This window comes from Lissotriton vulgaris, chromosome 2_1 (genome assembly GCF_964263255.1).
Source record: "Lissotriton vulgaris chromosome 2_1, aLisVul1.2, whole genome shotgun sequence".
NCBI lineage: Eukaryota > Metazoa > Chordata > Amphibia > Caudata > Salamandridae > Lissotriton > Lissotriton vulgaris.
In genome coordinates, this window is record NC_141687.1 from 396,727,069 (window position 1) to 396,749,712 (window position 22,644).

At 44.9% G+C, this 22,644-nt stretch overlaps 1 protein-coding gene across 1 annotated transcript in view; it reads left to right on the forward strand.

The window, feature by feature from the left end:
- Window positions 1-22,644, forward strand: part of CDK15 (cyclin dependent kinase 15) — a 456,073-nt gene that overhangs the window by 388,638 nt on the left and 44,791 nt on the right. The gene's annotated exons all lie outside the window — the stretch shown is intronic.

Here is a 22,644-nt window from a genome sequence, read left to right on the forward strand (position 1 = left end):
GGGGGGGGGGGCAGCCCTGACACCTCCAGCCCTTGCTGACCTGTTAAGAGACGTTGCGAAGGTGACTGAGAGGGAGGGGCTGCAGGCTCAGGAGCAGCGACATCTATTCACATGCAAACAGCCCTGAATGCATCATGTCTCGGCTATTTGGAGGAGGCTCGCACATTCCATTTCTACCCAGGGCCCCAAACATCCGAGACTCGGCCAGATTACACCCCTGATTACACCGAGGCAGCACGTGGTTCTGTAGCAGGGTTTCCGTTCTCCCACAGAACTGTGCATAGAGATCTAGAACCTCAGTGAGTTAGGATGATCCAAAAACTCATCTCAGTGTCAGAAATCTCGTTACCTAGCTAGCTACAGTGTCTCATGGATCATTATGGAATGATCCATGTATTAGACAAACCAGAACATGATCTTTAGAATACCTCAGGAGTCGTGGAACACATGAACACTCTTTCGTTATATAATCATTTCAAACCAAAACTGAGAGTCAAAGAACACAAGTGCAAGTTTGAAATATTTATTATTCAATGCAAAGTTATCAAACGCAGTATCTTGTATAATACCAAAATGCAGATTATAAAAATCAGAGTCAGCAGCATAGTCACTAATCCATAGTAAGCAAAAGGTGCTAGCATGTTATAATGCAATTTCTATAGAAATCTATATCACCTATATTTCGCGCACCCTATCTAGAATATTATATTATATCTAAGAAGGTCTCATTCGGGTTTTAGCAGGGCGGCCCCATACCTCTCAATGTCAGTAGGAGCAGTTCACATCAACCGCTACCAGCTCTCTTCATGCGCAGCACCAAGTGTCTGCGTTCATTCCGTGTAACTCTATCTTAAACCCGCGTAGAGCCCAAAATGTTGGCATCAACATTATTTGTGTTATGTCTAATGTCTAATGTGGTGCGAGGATCAGACCTCCTAGCAACCTTGTGTTAGGTTAATCTTAGAGTGTGCAGCTCTCAGTGTGCAGACAGTTGTACCAAGTGTACCAGGCAAAGCTGATAGCATAGGAATAACATATTATTCTCAAATAAAGCAACTCGCCGCTTCTAGGGTGAAAGCTACAACAACAAGTACGTGTCGTGTGCAAAACTGAAGCCGAAGGCAAAACGGCTGTTTAAACATGTAATACACTCATGCTAACTTAACGCAATATATGTAATGAAGTATCCATATGACACCCCCCCATTGGTCCGAGCACCGCCAATCATAAGGGAAAAGGCAATACTAAATCAGATACAAAAATTGAAAGCAAAATTCAATAATCTTGAGCTAAAATAAGCTAAAAATATGTATGAATGAATATGTATGAATGAATATGTATAAATGCCTACAGTGGCCTCAATTCTAAAAAAAAAAAAAAAAACCACAAAACCCTTGAATCAAAAGTCATCCGCCAGGTCTCAAAATTACGAAACGTAGGACCAGGTCTCATCCTTTCAAATGTTTGTAAGAGAAAAACCAAGGCACTTATCCGATATCCAAAGTCATGTGCCACCTAGACGTTATCTCCAGCGACATCACGTGAGTGAACTCTCCATCAGCTGAACATAGTTCATCTCTCCAATTCAGCGAGGGGAAAGTCATATTTCACCACAAAGCATTCCTCCCAGGCATCTCACGATTGGAAAGTATATGCAAAGAAAGTTGCAACAGCCTCCAGTATGAAATCACTGCCATCATCCGAAAATAGTTCAGCCATCCAATTTAGCAATGGGAAAGAACATACGTGCTCCTCCAGCATCGGATCCTCCTGCAACGTCAGAGGACAACTCGGTGGGTTCACCAGATCGCTGTGTGTCAGAAAGGCATTCGCCGCTGCAGAGATCTCCCATTGGCCCAGAACTCCATTTATCGCTGCCAAGGCCATAACTCTCTCGCCAGAACAGATCAGCTCGTGAGCCACAACGGGACGCATTAGCTGATCAAAATCGACGTCAGGAGCAGTCCTCAAGCATAGGCATAAATCAATGGCCCAATCGAACTCGCAGCTCAGGCAGTGAAACACAGGTTGGACACACGTGAAGTCGGTGAACCGAAATGACAATCTATAGGCCGTGCTTAATGCTGCAAGCGGCAATGTTCCATAGTAATTGAGCATCCGATTACGGCACAGTGTCAGGAGGCGTTGAACGGCGTCTTGCGCAGGATGGGCATCCATGTTTTATGAAGAAAAACACCAACAGAAAGCCTGCGGCTACAGCCAGCAATACAGGTATTCCACCAAACAAACTCGAAAAAATAGTGTGGAAAAACGTGGGAATGAGACCAAAAACTTTTTCAAACGTAGTCACGAGGCCACTGCTTACTAATTTAAAAAAATGTGCCAGCCCAGTCGTTGAAGAAGCATTAAAAATCTGGTGTACCAGCTCGCAGAAATGAAATGGCAAATCAGTGTTTAAAAGCGCCTGCACCTCTGTGCGGGTGTTAGCTATGTGAAGGACATAAGTTTCCCGGGCCGAACTCAGGGTCACTTGTTTTTGAGACAAAAGAGCCCTTATTCTGCTTAAACCATTGAATTTCGCTTCCAAGGTTGGGATCCGTGGCCAGATGGAGACATCTGAAGAGCCATGCGTGGGTGGGTATAGGACGTTCTTGCAGCACACTACACGCTCTGATACAGTAACTATATAAGCCACACCAATTAATAAACCACAACATAATTCGTTGTTTAAAAGCAAATAACTACCATTAGCTAATAAAGTAAATGTGGGAACTACTGCTGGAACTGGCGTGCCTTTTAAAACACATGCTAAATTTGGGCGGTCCTGATTACAAGAACCGTGTAACTGAATGTGTCTGCATATTAATGAATGGTCAGGTGACTGTGTGCATTCCTCACCATTAAGATTCACTTCTTTTCCATCTTTCAGACATCTGTATGTGTATGGTAATGACCATGCCTCATGTAGGAATGCATTGCCTAGTGGCTCATATCGTCCTATAGCAATATACCGCATACAGTTAGTAAATTTATATAAAGGAAATGGTAATGTAATTAAACCATGAATAAGCCACGTGGCAGTGGTGGTTTCAGCAACAGAGAAAGGTAAGGATTCTAGCTTCTCAATATGTAACATAGAAAACGATGCATCACGCATTGAAAGCATGCGCTGTTTATCAGTAAGATTAAAAGGGGCAAAGAGTGATGAAACGTTCAATGAGGTCCAGGGAACTCGACCAGCCTTAATTGTCTGTAGAGTCCAGGCAAACTGCATTACAGAACGTAATTGATTTTGACCATGGTATAACGTGGACACTTCATCATGTACAATATCAACAACAGAAGAAACAATATTATCCAATGTGTAAATTCTGGAAGAAAGCGTGTTAATACTATTATCGACCACTGCAAGCACTTTTTCCAAATTGGCTTGATCAATAGCCCTCAGGCGTTTAGCTGCTTCGACTTTTGAAAATTTCCAAATTTCATTGTAAATAGCATAAATAAAGCGTTTAGACCTACCCATAGTCGGGCCTTTTATAAAATCATTTAACTCTATGTTCTCATTCAACTGGGACAGATGCAGTTTAACTGCAGCTAAAGTGGAATGTTGTAACCAGTTCAGACACAATTTGCCTACTGAATAAGTTGTAACAGTGTGATCTGAGTCAAACCTGGGATCTGGCCTGATGCGTGTAAAACCCTCAGACAAACCCAAAAAACGACTTTGGCAAGAATCAGAGCTTCTTTGCCATAAAAGCCACCCATCCGGATCAAAACTGGAAATATTAAAGGAGGAATTCTGTAAAAGTGCTTGTATCTCACTTATGGACAATGTAGTGAAATTACTCCAACCTGAATATTCTTCCAAATCAGGGATAGTAGGGGTATTTAATTTTTTAGATGTAGCCAATCCAAAACATGTTGTTTGGGAAATAGTCGAATTTAAAAACAACATGTGATTCGGGATGAGACATGCACGATGCAAAGCCTCAGTGCCTTGTACCTGCCAATCTTTGGTACCCCAAACCGATTTAAGGTCAATAGCATCCTTCCATAACTCATAGCCATCCACAGATAACCTTTCTAGAAAGGACTTTGAATACAACAATTTTGTGTCAGTCAGTCTAACTTTTGGCATGGATTTCTGTTTCACCTTGAAGTAAAAAGACTCAGGATTTGATTGATTAAAATCTGTAAAGTAAGAGTATTTTCCCAGAAAAGTACTTGAGCTCCCCTGTAAAGGAGCAGGGCAATGTTCCCACTGAGTGTAATTCACAGGAACCCGCCTGGAACTTGTCTTGTGCAAGAAATGATTTCCATAATGTTGGTAACAAAACAAATCACCATAATTGACAGAATCTAAATACAAATCCTCATCATCAAAGGCCGCATAATATTTCAAATCAGAGAACAATGCTTCTACGGCCTGAAGATCCCAATCATCAGAACGAATATTTTGCTTAATCACATCTCCCATGTTTACTCTAAGCACATTAGGAACATTAATAACTTCTGTGGGGCCATGTATCTGAAACCTAACCGCATCCCACACAATCCCATCAAGGACAGGCCAAGCAGTAATTTGTACTGAATGTAAGTCTCTCTTTAGTCTGTGTGCTGAATGTGAGGAGGAGTGAGGGGCCAATGTTCCATTAAGGTACCGAATTCCTGTTCTTTCTTTCACATAATGGCCATCAATCAGGCGGAAAAAATAAAACACAAAACCAATTGACATAAAAAGATAAAATGTAAATAGTATCAGCCAAATGTATGTCCAAGGTGGAACTAAAAAATGTTTTTTAAACAATGTGGCATATTTTGCAATAGTCGATGGTTTCTTTGAAAGTTCCGAATCAGAGTCAAAAGAGAATCTGGACTGGTTAGCCAAACGAGCATGTAAATCGGACATAGATAAATCAGCAGGATCTGCATAGGTCACCTCATCAATGTTAGTAACAGGAATAGTATTTAATAAAGGACTTGATATGGCAGGCATCTCGAGGGACACCTCCTGATCTGCACCAGATGTAATAGCCAGCACAGAGTGCCTCACCATGGAAGGACAGGATACAGCCGGTGTCATGCTATGAAGAATCGGCCACCCTGTGTGTCTTGACATTGTCAATAGAAATAAATCTGTTTTCTTTACGACCTGGAAGTGGTGGTAAAATGACTGTTCTTGTGCCCTTCACTCCAAGGACCCGAACTGGCGCTCGATATGAGGGACCAAACTCCTTTTTGTTATCGATCTTCTCTCGAACCAGTTCTCCAACTTGGGGTAGCCAGCCAACTACCGGGATCTGCAACGCATCATCCGACGTGGAGGGCAAGTGTTCCTTTGCAAGACTGTCTCTGGTCTTTTGTAGATCCTGTAAAACATTGCAATGTTCATCTACGTCAAAGGCCGCGGCCTGGGCCTCGCAGTCTGCACCATCAAGGTCAGGGACGTACATCTTGATACCAAAAGAGCATTTCGTATGGGGTCCGCCCACCCAGAGACCTTCTAGGGAGATTATTAAGCGCACGCTGCACGCCATAGAGGTGGGTCAGCCAGTTTCTACCAGTGCCTATAACTCGGGCTGTCAAAGATTGCTTTAAGTCGCGGTTCATTCTTTCTACCACAGAATTGCCCTCAGGCCTGTAGGGGCTTGAAAACTTCACCTGTACTCCCAACGAAACCATAGCATCCTTATACGCCTTAGAGGCGAAAGCCGGACCCTGGTCCGAATGGAAAGCACCACAAGCAAAGATTCCCACAAAGACACGCAAATCCTTAATGACAGTCCGTGAATCAGCGCTGCGATGCGGCCATAACCACACAAAGCGTGTGCATGAGTCAACTGCTACTAAGATGTATTTATACGCAGTATCAGAAGAGAAAGGACCGCAGTGATCCAAATAAACACATCCAAGTGGTTTATTAGAGATGTACAACTGTGTCTGAGGCGGACGCGCAGCAGTAGAAGGCTTAATCTGCTGACAAATGTCACACATAAGGACATAATCGCGCGTCTGTTTGTACAGTCCCCGCCACCAGAACCTCTGTTGTAGCTGAGACACAGTGGCTGAGACGCCCGCATGCGCAGACGCCACACCTTCATGAGCCGCTGTAATCAGAGAAGCTCTGCGATCCGAGTTGGGAACTAGACGCTCTCCAACTTCAGGAATTTTCACATAAGGAACCTTATCGGGACTTAAGTGGTATGTGTACTTCGAAGGGAACCCCGCAGGATATTTACCTCCCTTCGCCGTGGCAGCAACAGCCGCCAAGATGTCATCATCTATTTTGCTCTTGGATCTCGTGACTGCTGCAACTAAGTATTTAGATACCGCTGACTTCGCTGCTTCATCAGCAAGCGAGTTGCCAACAGCGTGGACTCCCACGCGCTGGTGGCCGAGAGTATGAATCACAAACACGAGCGGCAGCTTCTCTTTAAGTTCCGCCACTCGGACCCAGATCATTTTATGTTTTATTGTGCTACCTTTGGAATCACGAAAATCATTCTGAATCCAAAAGAACAAGTTCTCATTGTAAGACTGGACACAGTAGTAAGAATCACTTACGATTAAAGTTGTCACACTAGGATCTGCGTACTCCAATGCGAGCATAAGAGCACGGAGCTCTGCTAATTGTGCGGTGCAGTCTCCAAGCGTCTGCGTGTGCACGACACTGGACTTGAACTCATCGTTCACCATGGCACCGACCACAATGGCGCAAGCGGAAACGTAGGCATGTTTAGAGCCATGCGCAACCTGCGCCGAACCATCCGTGTAAATGATACAGTGGAAATCCTCCAACGGCCGAATTGCTAAAGGAGCAGGATGAACAAATTCATACTGTAAATACTCCTGCGACCGTAAAGCGGCGTCAAAAATAAACGTGACATCCTGAGATGTCAAGGATGTAGCCCACTGAATCCACCGAGGGTGCAAAGCTTTAGAATTCGGTACACTGGCTTTCGTGACCGCCTCCAATGCAGGACACGGGGTAACAACCAACATGCGCTTTCCCTGCGACAGGGCACGTTCTTTAAGAATTGCCATCTGCACAGCCGTTAACACTTTCTCCACAGTGGAAAAACGCAGTTCAGCCGAAGTGTACAAGTGTGACTTGTAAGCAATAGGTACAGTATCCCCCTCATTAAAAGTCAGGTACGTGAAACCCACCGTCCCAGGGATAATTCTTATCACCAGGTTGGTCTGGTTATCACGGGTCTGTAAGTAGTCAGAAGTGAGCAAATCAGCCTGCAAAGACTGCAGAATGGCTGAATGCTCAGGCAGCCAGCATGATTTGGAAAAAGATGGTTGTACCAAGGCATATAAAGGCTTGATACGCTGGGCATATTCCGGAATGTATGTCCTCCCGAAATTTAAAAAACCCAGTAAAGACTGTAATTTTTTCAGCGTTGTCGGAGAGCGCAACTGCGCGCACTTCTCCAGGAAGTGAGGAGCCAATCCCTTTCCTTCATGGTTAAGTTCATAACCTAGAAACAACACTGTGTACTCCGCAATGTGTGATTTTGCAAAGTTAAACTTGTAACCCATATCTGCAAAGTTACAAATTATGCTGTTTACTCGACACAGATGCACCCAAAGCTCGTCGTCTGTGAGATAAATGTCATCCACATACGAACATGCAACTGGATCGAAACTCTCCAAAAGAGAGACTATGCGGGCGGAAAACACTCCAGGACTATTTTTATATCCCATTGGGAGTCGTTTAAACATTTTTTGTACGCCGCCGCACGTAAAACTGGTCCATTGGGAACTTAGACCATCTAATCTATGTGCATAAAAACCATTGGAAATGTCAAGCGTGGTTTTGAACCGTTTACGCTCAAGACTATTCACTAGGGCAGAGCCGTGAGTATTCTGTACTGCACAGTTACGGCAATGCGAGTTCAAATGCCGGTAATCCAAAACAAGACGATACGAGCCGTCTGGCTTGTTAACAGTAAAAAGGGGATTATTCATTGGTGACACACATGTTTCAATTACACCTTGATATTCCAATTGTTCAAGGATAGCCGCGACCGAAGCTTTAGCTTCACGCCGTATGGGATACTGGGGTTGTGGCTGAGGCTGTGACCGTAAAGGAATCTCATGGCTAGGGGACAATTTATCCCAGCCACACTGATTTCGGTACACAGCCGGCGCAAGCGCCAGAGCCCACTCTTCTGCAAAATGCAGCGCTTCCACTCTCGGTACAGTGTGCGCGAAACTGGGGAGGATTACCTCCTCCCCTCGCGGAGCTGCGAGAACAAAAGGTGGGGGCCAGTCAGCCTCCGAAAGCAAAATGTCATACGTATCCGAAAGATTCTCCCAAAATACCCCTTTTACAGTTCGCTGCATGTCACCTTCAATTAACAGGACAATTTCAAAAAGTCTTTCAGGGGGAGCAACATGTGTATCAGCTGTTTCGATTACAACATAAGTGTCAGTCGCTGTCACCTTCAACAGTGGACGGAGGGCCTCTCTCACTATGGTAATCTCCGCCGCGCTGTCCAGCAAGGTCAGAGCCCACGTCAGATTCCGAAGCCGCGTTCTCACTATCTGGGGCATATCGATGCGCCGTTAAGGCAGCGACTTTCTTCTTGGCAAACTGCGGTCTCTTTGGCGTAGAGTCGTCCCGCTGGTCCCCTTCACTTCGCGTGCGGGGCTGGCCACGTCCTTGCTGACCACCCCTGCCCCTGCCGCCCCCTCCACCACCGGTTGACGGAGCCGATGAGTCCTGAAAGGAACGAGGAGAGCGTTGGTCAGATGCCTGATATCTGTCAGGCGATTTAATCGTAGCGCGATCGCGCAATTCATAAACTCGCTCTGACTGCGCAGGTTGTGAAGGCGCCGGACTAGAGAATTGTGTCTGTTGCTCTTGTTGCTTACCCTTATTCTGCTTTTTAGGCCAAGTTTGTTTTTTGGACTTGGGCTGTCCACCTGTTTCCGAAGACTGCCCCTGGGGCTGCTTCTTTTCTTTTTCAAGAAAAACCTTCGCACCCTTAGAATTGCGGCCAACCATTTTATAAGCCGCCACAATAATTCTTGCCAGCTGACGGGGTTTTTCGGCATCGGGTACTAACGCCAGACCATTGGCCACCTGAAAGTTCACTGCATCCCCTTTTACATTGGCAAGGATAATACCGCAAACTGTCTCAAATGAACCGTTCAGGCGCATACCCAACTCAACCGCCGACTCAGGTCCGTGATCATCCTGAACACGTTTGAGGATCGCAGACAGGTTCGAAACTGAAGGTGTGCCAAAGCACCTCGAGTAAACCGCTGCAAATGTCTTACCCCATGTCTCACAGTCAGCAAGTTCCGGGGCTATTTCCTTCGGTAAACTAAGCGTAAGAATCCGGTGTTTTTCACTCGGAGTCGTATTAGGAAACACAGCCTCTAACTGGTCGAATTTCTCGGCAAGCCAGTAAGGAAATTCATCCGTACTATCTGGCTTCCTGCCCATAACGGAATTCACCAAGACAGGACTGATTTTCAAACCAGCCTGTTCTGCTCGAAGCTGCGCACCTGCGGGGGCTGCGCCTTGAATATTACGACTAATGTAATGAACAAGCGCTCTAATCACTCCAACCGAGACCTCATGAAGACGCCTCAGGTCGGCTACGTTACACGTGGCGCGATTAGGATGAGGAGTAAATCCACCCAATGCGGGCCAATTTGTGCCCGGAATGGATAAAGGACCTAACCTCGTAGCGTTCAAAGAATGGGGTAGGGCGCCACCAAACCAAACACCGTGCTGCCAAGCGTCAATAGGTACTTCCAGTGCCCTGTACGGAGCATAAGCCGCCGGTACTGCCGAGGCAGTGTATGAATGGAAGACGCCCGAATTAGCGTCCACAGCCGGAAATGTTACCCAGGAATAAAATAATTCGTACGGGTACGCATGTTCCGCACTCACCACTAGAACCACAGCCAAGCCGTCCACAGGGACATTGTATGTCCGCAAGTGGTCGCGAACCGCGACTCGGCTATGCTGCGCAATTTCCACGGCCATGGTAGCAAAGGAAGTGAAAAGAGACAAAGAACAGTTTGTAGCACAACTGGGTAGTAATTCAAAGAAACCGTTTACAGAAGAATTCAAGCTTGAAAAGACCTATTCCAAAAATAGGTAGGTTTTTCCGACACCACCGTTTACCGGAAACGGGTATGAAGGTGTTAAGGTTTGAATGATATACTACTCGAGTGTCATGAAATACGGCCAACCAATCCGTTGGGCGCCATGTAGCAGGGTTTCCGTTCTCCCACAGAACTGTGCATAGAGATCTAGAACCTCAGTGAGTTAGGATGATCCAAAAACTCATCTCAGTGTCAGAAATCTCGTTACCTAGCTAGCTACAGTGTCTCATGGATCATTATGGAATGATCCATGTATTAGACAAACCAGAACATGATCTTTAGAATACCTCAGGAGTCGTGGAACACATGAACACTCTTTCGTTATATAATCATTTCAAACCAAAACTGAGAGTCAAAGAACACAAGTGCAAGTTTGAAATATTTATTATTCAATGCAAAGTTATCAAACGCAGTATCTTGTATAATACCAAAATGCAGATTATAAAAATCAGAGTCAGCAGCATAGTCACTAATCCATAGTAAGCAAAAGGTGCTAGCATGTTATAATGCAATTTCTATAGAAATCTATATCACCTATATTTCGCGCACCCTATCTAGAATATTATATTATATCTAAGAAGGTCTCATTCGGGTTTTAGCAGGGCGGCCCCATACCTCTCAATGTCAGTAGGAGCAGTTCACATCAACCGCTACCAGCTCTCTTCATGCGCAGCACCAAGTGTCTGCGTTCATTCCGTGTAACTCTATCTTAAACCCGCGTAGAGCCCAAAATGTTGGCATCAACATTATTTGTGTTATGTCTAATGTCTAATGTGGTGCGAGGATCAGACCTCCTAGCAACCTTGTGTTAGGTTAATCTTAGAGTGTGCAGCTCTCAGTGTGCAGACAGTTGTACCAAGTGTACCAGGCAAAGCTGATAGCATAGGAATAACATATTATTCTCAAATAAAGCAACTCGCCGCTTCTAGGGTGAAAGCTACAACAACAAGTACGTGTCGTGTGCAAAACTGAAGCCGAAGGCAAAACGGCTGTTTAAACATGTAATACACTCATGCTAACTTAACGCAATATATGTAATGAAGTATCCATATGACAGTTCTCTTCACCGAGCGTAATTACTGTCACTAAATTGTAAGCAAACCTCGGTTCTTCAACATGCAGTCTATAATGTAAGAAAATAAAGAAATGGCACAATCGCACCCACACTGATTAACAAAGTATGGTGGACAATCAGTTCAATCAGTTCTCTTAGAGTATCTCCTGTAAGTACTGTACATCACAGTGGGGGATGGCATTTTGGACAGAGAGCCTGTCTTCTCGTTGTCTTGTGCAGGAGGGGGCGAGGAGCCCAAGATGATACTAGAATACTGCATGCCCACCCCTGTGCCCACCCTGGTGGATCCTGTTCCCTCTCCTGTGATGGCTCCTGCCCTCCCCTCAGTGATGGCTCCTGTCCCCCCATGTGGTGGCTCCAGTCCATCCCCCGCCTGTGATGGCTCCTGTCCCCCCATGTTGTGGCTCCAGTCCATCTACACCTGTGATGGCTCTTGTCCCCCCCTGTGGTGGATCCTGTCTCCGCCCTGGGCGGCTTCTGTCCCAGTCCTGGAACGGCCCCTGCATCGAGGGTGAAGTTCTTGATGGGCCTCTTCTCAAAAGGGCTCAGCTCAAGATTAATATGGAAAGGTCGGTGAGTAAGTAAGTGAAGGGATGGGTGAATGGCTGGATGAATTAGTGAAAGGGTGAATGGATGAATGAAAGATTGAATACATGGATAATGAGAGAGGATGGATGGATTGATGAGAGGGGACGGATGGAGAGCAAATGTAAATAGCTGGATGTATGGGTGGAAGGGTAGCTGGATGGATGGATGGAGGGGAAGGATGGATGGATGAGGGGAAGGATGGATGGATGATGAGGGGATGGATGGATGGTTGATGAGGGGGTGGGTGAAAGGATGGATGATGAGGGGAAGGGTGGATGGATGGATGAAGAGGGGAAGGGTGAATGGATGGATGATGAGGGGGTGGGTGAAAGGATGGATGGATGGATGGATGGATGATGAGGGAATGGATGGATGATGAGGGGGTGGGTGAAAGGATGGATGGATCGATGAATGATGAGGGGAAGGATGGATGGATGATGAGGGGAAGGATGGATGGATGAAGAGTGGGTGGGTAGAAGGATGGATGGATGATGAGGGAAAAGGATGGATGGATGATGAGGGAAAAGGATGGATGGGTGATAAGGGGAAGGATGGATGATGAGGGGAAGGACAGATGGATGGATGGATGATGGGTGGGTGAAAGGATGGATGGAAGGAAGGATGGCTAAGTGAAAGGGTCGATGGAGAGAGAAAGGGAGGATGGATGGATGACTAAAATAGTGGATGGGTGGAAGGATTAGTAAGTGAAAGGATGGCTGGATTGGTGAAAGGGTAAATGGCTGAATGGATGAGTGAATGGATGGATGGGATGAGGAGAGGATGGATAAGTGTACAGATGGATAGGGTAAAAGGGTGGATGGATAATGGAGATGAGTGAAAGAATGGATGAGGGGATGGATGAAGGGATGGATGAGTGAAATGATAGATGGAAGGATACATGATGGATAGGTTTGCAAACGGTTGAATATGTTTGGAAATGGCTGGGCTTACTTATATACTATTGCGCGACCTATGATGTGTTAAAACGTACCTATTGTCCTGAAGTTTTGTCCTGAATTTTGACCTCCTGTCCTGAATTTGTGTCCTGAATTTTGACCCTTTGTCCTGAATTTGTACACTCACCGTCCTGAATTTGCACCAATGCCAGTTGGTCACCCTATTCGCGGGCTTGGAGACGGAGCGCTGTGCAGAGATGTCTGTCCCTCAAGATAAACAGACAGAACCTCTCAGCCGAGAGAGCTGAGGCGCACACGGGATGGGGTATCTGCAGAGGCGTGCTGGACAAGGGATGAAGTCAGAGGGTTGAGCTCACCTATTGCAGACCATTTCCACCTGGGAGTGAGCCATGGGAAAAATCCTAGAGGCGAGAAATTTAACACGGGCGTCAAGTGGCCCCATGTCATGGGTGTCAACTTCAACCAGTCCCCGCTTTTAAATCGGAGACGATTTGCAGGCTGACATTTTGCAACGAAACTACAAGTACCAACATGCAGTTTGCTACTGTTTAACAAGTGACCACTTGGCGGTTTTGACTGCTCTTTCTCTAGTGTTTAGATCTGTCGAACGGGCATCCGGTGGGATATCAGGTCGTGTTCAAAATACACTGTAAAGGGGCGATAGGTATAGCCATCATTAGTGCAGCAGGTACAGTGGCACCAAGCCCTAAGGCTATTGCAAGACACAAACTGACCTGCAATGGTACGCCTCTTCTGGCGCAGGGCTTTGCAACGTGACGCATCTGGGAGATGCGTCACGTTGTAAATACCCCGCACCATGGTGCATCTTTTGCGCCGCCGCTGCGTCACAAAAGTGACGCAACAGCAGCGTAAAAGCAGCGCAACGGGCTTGTAAATCTGCCCCAAAGTGTCTACATTGTAAAGAAACCAAATATACATAGCTTCATGTTGTTAAATAACTAAAAAAACTAAGATAGCTGTGTTTGTTGTAGGAAAAATGGCCACATAAAATGCCGCAAAATTGCCACTACATTTCCATATTTGTGCCGCTAAATTTCCATTTTTGTGCCGCTAAATTTGCTAATCCATGCCGCTATATCCTGGGGGGTCTGACTTTTAACAGATTGACCAACCCCAGGGGTTCCTGTAGCGTCAGGAACCTATGCGACACACAAAGCGACTTAAATTGAATATGCTTCTCAACAGGCAGCCAGTGAAGTTTGTGGAGCACATGAGCAACTGAGCAGGATTTCGGGAGAGACAGCAGAATGCAAGCAGCTGCATTCTGTACTCTCTGTAGACGCTTAACACTGGCCTTGTTAGTACCCAAATAGAGGGAATTGCCCTCACAAAGCAATACACATATGTAGGTGCATATCAATAATCCAAATAAATGCTTAAATGCAGAGGGATATGCTGTATATTTATGTTTGAGTACAGGGGCTATTCTGGAGATAAGGTAGTTATCTGTGGATCTTATGTTTGGGGGTAAAGTGCTCCATAGTTTTGCTGCTTGAACAGAGAAGGATGTGCTACCTATGGCTTTTTCTTGTATGGTGGGATTTTGAGTTGAGGTGTCAATATAGATCAGAGGTTCCTTTGTTGAATGTATTTGGTGATATTATTCCTGCTGAAGAGCGGTCCTGTTCCATCTATTACTTTGTGGTTGATAACAAGCAGCTTGAGTGTGGATCTTCAGGCAACCGTAAACAAATGTATGTCTTTCAAAGCTGGAAAGGTGTGGGTTTGTGGCTTTATATTTAAGAGTAGTCTGGCTGCAGAGTTCTGAATCTATTGTAATCTGTTTATAGTTGTTAAGGATGATCTGCGGTAGAGGCTATTGGTGTAATGGAGTTTAGACAGAACAAGAGAGATAGTAGCCCATACCTTGTGTGGAAATCCCAGGTGGGGGAAGATATATTGCAGAATTTTTGAAGCCCCCTTGGGCATTCATTGATAGCTTGGAGCCCATGGTAATTCTGAGGTTTATTACTTCCTTTGATACTTTAGGTGATGTTCCCAGATCGTCAGGCCAGGCGGCGAGTGCGTAATAATTTTTCCAATCGCCACATGTGAGTATTTCCGTTATGGAAGCATTCAATTTGAGATGGCTCTATGTCATCCACTGATCCACAGCTCTGAGACAACTGAAAAATTGTGAGTTTCCAATGTCTTTGAGGGTTTCCAGTTTAAGTAGTATTTGTGTGTCATCTGCATAGTTATAGAATGTGAGGGGAAATTGATCAGTGCTGATAATGACTTCATGTGAATGTTGAAAAGCGTGGGTGAGATGGTAGAGCCTTGAGGGACCCCTGCTTTTGTAAAGTACGGTTTGGACGAAAAGGGGCGTATGGATGACAATTCTGTTTTGAAGTTAGGATGTAATCATAGAGAGCAGTCCCCTCTATGCTGGCTTTGTAAAGTCTTTGTATTAGAATGTCATGGTCAATTGTGTCAAAGTTAGCTGAGAGGCCCAAGAGAAGTAGTGCCGCAGGCCCGTTCCGGTCAACTGTGTTCTTAAGGTCATCCTAGATGGCAATGAGTGCAGATTCTATGCCTCTTCACGGACAGAATCCCGTTTCGAAGTCTGAAAGTATGGAATAATCTTCAATGAAGTGTGGCATCTGGGTCAATGCTGCTCTTTCTATCAGTTTTCCCCCGAAAGGTCCATTTGTAATCGGTCTATAGTTGTCTGGGTTAAGCGGGTCCAGGTTTGTTTTCTTTAGTAATGGGTGTATGTATGATCTTTTTAGATCTTATGGAAATATTCTCGTAGTTAAGGAATTGTTGATGATTCTTATTACTGGTGTGTTAACAGAAGTAGTTAGAATAACTTTTTTGAAGGTTTGTGGTGGATGCAGGGCAGAAGGGCTGCCGTCAGGCCTGTTTGCTTTGACCGGGTCCATAAATTAATTGTATAAAAATTTGTTGGAAGGAGTGGAGAGGCTGGGTTGGCGTAATGTTGGGAGTATTTTTTGGGGAAAGGGTCGGTGCTGGTGGTTTTTCTTTGTTTTAAATAGGAGTCCAATGTGTCTGCTTTGGTAGTGTAATGATTTACCAGTTTGTCTGTAAATTCTTGAGTAATGGGATGCACTCCATCTAGGTAATTTGGTTTATAAAATTCAGGGACAATTGTATAGCATTGTTTTTTTGCACATTTAGCCTTTTGAATTCTGTATGAATAGTATTTTTTCATATCTTTTTGATTGCTGACTTGTATAATCTGTTGAGTTGTTATAGGTGAAGTCTTTCTTGATTGGTGTTTGTTTTGAACCAGGTACATTGGAGCTTTCTAATTTTCTGTTTTATCTCTTTTAGCTCTGTATTTCTCTGAGGTATTTGTTTTCTTTTGTTCTGTTGTGCTGTTCTTAGTATATAAAAAGCTTCCTGTAGCTACTCATATAGTTTATGAACTGAATGTATTGTGTCTAGATCTGTATTGGATGTTAGTTGTGTTTCTAAGTGTTCAGAATTGAGTTTGCTCCACGGTCGATAGGTGGATGCATGCAAGGTGGTTTTAGGTGTGTTGCTTTGTGTTGTTTTACGTTGGAAGGCAAGCACATAGTGGTCTGACCATGTGATGGGAGTCATTGTTTGAAAGGTAACTAGTTCTGTATTTGCAAAAGTGACATCTAGGAATGCGTCCAGCGATGTGTGTCGGTATATGCACCATCTTATGGAGGTTCAGTGCATCCACGCCTGTGATGATTGGTTTTGGATGGGGCATTATGGGTTTGTCAAACCAAATGTTTAGGTCATCCAGTATGCATATGTTGGAGTGTAGTTTTATAAGGTTTGAAACTGTGTCTAGAAGTGTGCCTGGGAATGTTGCATTGCTAGATGGAGGTTTGTAAGGGAACGGGAAGTTACAGGAGGAAGATGGTGTTGGGTTGCATCTGGTGAAGAGGGCCTTAATACCTTGTATGGAGATGTTATCAGCTTTAGTGACATTTAGGGCCTGATTCTGATGCGGGTTGGAAAGCTTCCCGACCAAATCGGTTTGGAAATGGTTTCCGACCCACTCGGATTGGGAGAGTCCGACCGACGTAGTATGATACATCCGGATGCTTCCAGATACGATTTGGTTGGACTCCCATTGACTTCAATGGGAGCATATGTTCCTAACTGCATCGTAATTGGGCCCTGGGTTGGGAAGACACATTCCCGATCTGATTTGGAAGGGTCAAATGCCATTAGGAGGCCTTCCTAACTGCATCAGAATCAGGCCGTAGATGGGAATGCTTGCCTAACCACAATCGAATCAGGCTCTTGATGAGTTTGATGGCCTAGAGAAATGGCTTCACGCAACACTGGAGCCGTGTCATCCCCAACCATGATTCAGTTATGAAGAGTAAGTCAGGTTGCATGTCACTGAGAAGGTCATAGATGTGATGCTTGTTTGTGAGTGATCAAGCATTTATTAATAGGCAGCTCAGAGAATGTTCTTTGGTGATGGTGTAACTTTCTTTGTAGAAGAGTTAGCAGTATGTTGTGGGTTTGTAGCAGATGTGCCCTTAGTGCTGGTATTAGCTGTGTGAGGATAGTAATAGTGTAACTGTTCTGCATTGTGTTCCTCGTCCAGTTGGCTAAGAAGGCATTTTGATGGCTCTGTGCGTGTCGGTAGTGGAGATGGTGGTTGAGAGTGATTTGGTGAGCTATGTTTTTTTTTTGAGTATCATTGCTATGCAGCAGACATGGAGATACAAAGTTATGAAGAGTAGCATGTTGCTTATCTTGTTTGCGTCTGCTATGGTGGAAGGTGTATGAGTTAGGGGAGGTGGTACAGCATGTGGGCCATGTTGTAAGGTTCTAAATTGTACAAAAGATGAGAGGCGGTTAAAAGAGAGTTGCTGTGTTTAGCAGCACCTGGTATTAATGGGTGAAGGGGGCGCTGCCCTCCCAACATCGGGGAGAAGACAAGATGGAGGAAATGAACACCATGGAGCAGCTTTAAGTGTTCACTGATTGGTGCTCCATTGCTCACCTATGAACCAATTTAAAATACAAAAAATGCTAGGTTGGACTGGAGTCCTCCTGCACATGTGCTGCCTGGAGGAGGAATTCCTTGCTCTCGAGGCACAAGCAAGAAGAGTGACATCAGTCTGATAAGAGTGGCTGGCCAAAGCGGAAGTGAACAGATTTTAAATGGGGCGCTTATGAAGTAGCCCAGGGTGCAGTCAGCAGACGTCATTCACATTAAGGAGAAGGGGCAGGGCTGGCTGATAGCAATACCGTTCTCAAAAATCAAAAGATGGAGGGAGAAGTTAAAGTTCCACTCAACTTTCCTTAAATTAACATGCAAAGGAGTGGTTGAGTTGTGTTGAGACAGGGGGAGGAGCAACATCAAAATTGTTGTGAGACCCTCAACTGTGTGGTTCCACGAAAGACATATCTCCCGTTGATGTACTTAGCCACGGATCGTTACATCCTTGGGTCTTTTCCTCCACCAGGAAGGATGATCTCTTGAATCTGAGACCATATGTTTGAAAATACCTACTACCTTTAGAAAAGCCACATTTTATTAAGAAGATCAAAGGTTTGATTAAAATAATGAGAGATGTGAAAAAAGAGGTATTAGGTGTCTCTCACATCTATCTCTGGATGAACCAGGTCAACATGTTTCAGCCAACCTTGCGCCCTATGGGTCAATGGCTTTCGTCTGGACCGAAAGGTTGTTTTATAGGATCCCTTCATGAAGAAAAAATAAATCAAATGATACACTTTCCATCCAACTTTTGAAGTGTTACTCTTCTAAGGTGCAGGCTGGAGAGGATGTGTCGTGGAGTGCACACTGAAGGACTAAGTTTCTCCTCACTAATGAAAGGAATAGTAATACAGTGCCTCTGCCCAGACCTATGAAGACCTTCAAAAACAGAGACTAATAACTGGGCAAAGAGCCCCATATGACCAAAAATTAAGAAAAGAACTTCAAAAGTTCAATTTTGGTGTTGCCCTCCCCTTCCTCCCCATCCTCCCCCCGTCTCAACACAACTCTTCCAGTCCTTTTGAACTCCCTCCCAACCCACCTCCGCCTGACCCAGGACCACCTCGCCTTCAGGAAGCAGCTCAAGACCTGGCTGTTCGAGCAGTAGCGGACCCCCCTACCCCCCTAGCGCCTTGAGACCCTCCGGGTGAGTAGTGCGCTATATAAATGCTCTGATTGAGTGATTGATTGATTGATACATGATAGCATTACAGGGCAGTGGGTGGCAACAATTGCAGCACTCCTTTCATCTCCGCACTATTAGACTTTTTACTTGGATAATGCAAGCTGTTGGAGTGGGCTATGGTTGAGTTCAGCAGTTCCTATTTCTGAGATTATCAGTATGCAGCAGGTATGCTGTAGTGCACACAATAACAAAAGCTGTGAGGCAACAACAGCAATTAAACATAGAAAAGAAAGAGGTTTTTAGGTCTTCAATATTGTGTCTGTATCCTTCTTTAATTTTCCTAATTCAACACATGTGCAGCCGGCTGCAGACAGATACAGACACAATATTGAAGACTCAAGAACCTCTAAATGCTATTGTTGCCTCTCTGCTTTTGTTATTGTATGCTATATTGTGTGGTCTGTAAGCAGCGGACAATTGAGTTGGGCATCGTCATATTTTTTGTTTACTTGTGTGACTAATTGGGCTGTGTGGCCTCGAATGCCTTGACTGCTTGTTGAGACCATAGTATGCTGTAGTGCACCTGCTGGCTCCTTATTGACGGACACTATTGAGCTGCTCCCGACCGGAAGTGACACCACAGGCACCAATTGTTGGAAAAAGAAAGGCGCCTGCAGCCATTGTAAAAAAAACGAGCGCACAGCCGGTTTGTTTTTTCAATTTACCAAGAGCTGAATTGAGAGTGTGGGCTGCCATTTAATTTAACAAACATGATGAGTCTTCCTGCCTGCCATATTTATAGGGACGCAGTTAGTCTGTGAAGAACTGAAGACACCTTCAGAATTGCCTTTTAAATCGACGTGTTTAATGTTTACACCAATTGGTTTTGTAAATGACATTTTATATTTATATATTGTTATTGACAATGCCAATAATGATATATAAATATAAAATGTCATTTACAAAACTAATAGCTCCAACTTTCCAAATGCGAAACCTATTGGCAATGCCAGTGCTTGTTAATGCTTGTTTCAGTTGTTTCAGCTCTATCCAAGAGTGCATGTTGTCTCCCTTCCTCCGCCTAGCGCTATGTTCCTCTCTCCCACATATGCCTTTACCGAGGGCAATGTACGCACGAAGGTCTGTAAATGTACAAAAATGAAACACTATCAGTTTTGAAAATTTCTCCCCTACTGTGATTCGTGTGCCAAGGATGTCTCAGTGTTACATAAACAGCCCCTCTTTGCTAACCCTTCACAGACTGCGGTGCCCCCTGGGCCCACCTCCATGTAATGAAGAAATACCCTCCCCCTCTTTCAAATGAGCCAGGGTGAGGCTGTAAGCCGGTCACTTTAGGCTGCAGAAGTGGCACTACCAGAAGCCCCCCGCCACACACGAGAGCACCCTGGTATTCTCACAGCGGGATGTTATTTGTCACAGAGAACACGGCTCCATGCTGGCGCCGCTTGGATAACAATCCGCAGTGACAGCACTAAAAGCGTAGTGTGTGTTTGTGCTGGGAGGCGGCGGGCTGGCGGCGGGAGGAGTGTTTCACCAGTGGATGGCTGGGGAAGCTTTAGTAAGCACAGTAAATGGGAGGCATCTCGCAGAGAGCGCACACCAGCCATCTCAAAATGAAGACACGACCAGGAGGAAGCAGCTTTAATGAAACTTGCAGCAGCAAATGTGTCTCAAAGCACACAAAACACGCTGCATTCTAAACAAATAATTAAAAAAAACATATTGCCAACCGATAAAATAAAGGAAGCAAAAAAAAAAGATGAAGCACTGTGTCCGGAGGAGTGTTTCACCAGTGGACGGCTGGGGAAGCTTCAGTAAGCGCGAAAGTGAAAGCATTTTGCTTGCGCTTGGAGATGAATGCCAAAGAAAAACAAGCCGAGCCAGAGAAATGAAAGTAGCCTCAGCCATTGTTAAAGATAAACGCGTGGCAGGCGGATTAGGGAGATGCGCGGAGGGAAGCCGGATGGGGCGGAAGAGCTTGGTGGGGGGACGGGAATGCGAGTGAGGGGAGGAGAAGTGTGGCAGGCGGATTAGGGAGATGCGAGTGCTTATGTGGTCACGTGACCCGCTTTTGTGGTGACGTGACTCACATGCACTGTGATAAAACCGCAGTGGTTTGACGAGTCGATGGAGCACTTGAATTCTTGCCTATTACATTCGCAAGCGAATGATAATAGGCGAAACCTAAAAATGGGGATGGCAACAGCACTGGCTAATAATTTTGAATTGGTCATGTGAATCCAGCCTGCTTCGTTCACAGAGAGTGCACTTTCCACCTTTGGATAATAGCTCCCTCAGCTACTAGTTTCAAATGAATCTGCCATTTATTTCATGAATATTCACTCACTGAACATGCAAACAAATGTTCGAGCAAACACGCTCTTGCAAACTCACTCTGTGACCCACTTGCTAAAATATACGCATTCGTTCACACAGTTACAGACACTTACATTTGTACAACAGTACTGTGCACACACTTACATACATACATACACTGCCATGCACACAAGCATCTGTTCATATGTGCAAGCACTTGTTTGTGCACATAGTCTTGCACTCAAAGACGTTTCCTCCTACAGATATACGCATACATAAACACAAAACCCACACTCATTTTGCAAACACTTGCACACTCACTCTCGACAACACACACATACTCAAACATACATACTGGTGAAAACTGCACCAATATAGGCCATTTTATTAAAAATATTCCCCAAGAAATCTCTCCCAAACCTCCCTCAGAACAATCAGGCTTGCTCACTTCGATTGCTTGCATGCAAAAAAATATGAATTGGTCTTACGCCTCACCACTTTTAAATTCCACCAGCCCCCACTGGCTGTGTTGCTGTATATGTGTTAGGCGTGGGGGAAGAGAGAAAACTCGGCAGTGGAGTTGATTTATGGTATGTATTATTTGTGTAGTCAGGAAGGTGGGTGGAATTGTGATGGAATGTATTATGAGGTGTGTGTGTGAGATTTTGTTGTGCTGGTGGGTGTTATATTTTCATTTTGAGGAGTAATGATAGGAGGCGATGAAGGCGACGATGTATTTGTTTTCTGAGAAGAATTTGTATGCAAAGTATTGTTGGTGAGTGGAAGCTGCAAGGTAAAGGGGGTGGTGCTGAGTTTTGGAAAAGAGTGTATGTTGTGTGTGAGGGGATGAACAAGAGTTAAGAGTGTTTGTGTAAAATTTGATTTCTGAAAGAGGTAATATGTGTGGTGCATCGGAGTGTAAGGGTTGTGTGGTTGTGTTTTTTGTGGTAAAAAGAAAATGAGTGTGTTGGTGGATGAAAAGATGGAAGGCTGGTTATAGGTTTGTTGTGAGAGAAAGGGGTCCGTTAGGAGTAATTAGAGCAGGGAGTTTGTGTCTAGATGGGATATAGTTTAGTATGATGTAGATTTGGGTTGTGTTTGTTATGTCTGGATTGGTTAGGTATAGGATAGAGTGGTCTTTTGTGTGTAAGTGAGGGGGCAAATGTGTGGTAGATGGGGTAGAATAGTATAAAGGTGTAGTTTCTGGGGTTGGTAGCGGGAGCTGGGACATTGAAATGTGTGTAGGGTTAGTTTGTAGTAAATGAGTAGGGTGCATTTGCTGTGAGTGTGTTAATCTGGTTGTGGATGTGGGTGGGTACTGTGGGTGCTTGTGAATGGGAAAATGGGCAGCATCTCTATCCCTAGGCCTGACCAGTCCCTAACAGGCCCAAACAAGCAGCTGCCCTTGTCCTCTCCTCTCTTAACCTCGCCGCCTGGTTCCAGATGCCACCATGTCTTTAAATGCAATTCCCTCACATTACAGCTGTGTACACATATGGGGGCGCGGGGGTGGGGGGGTTGG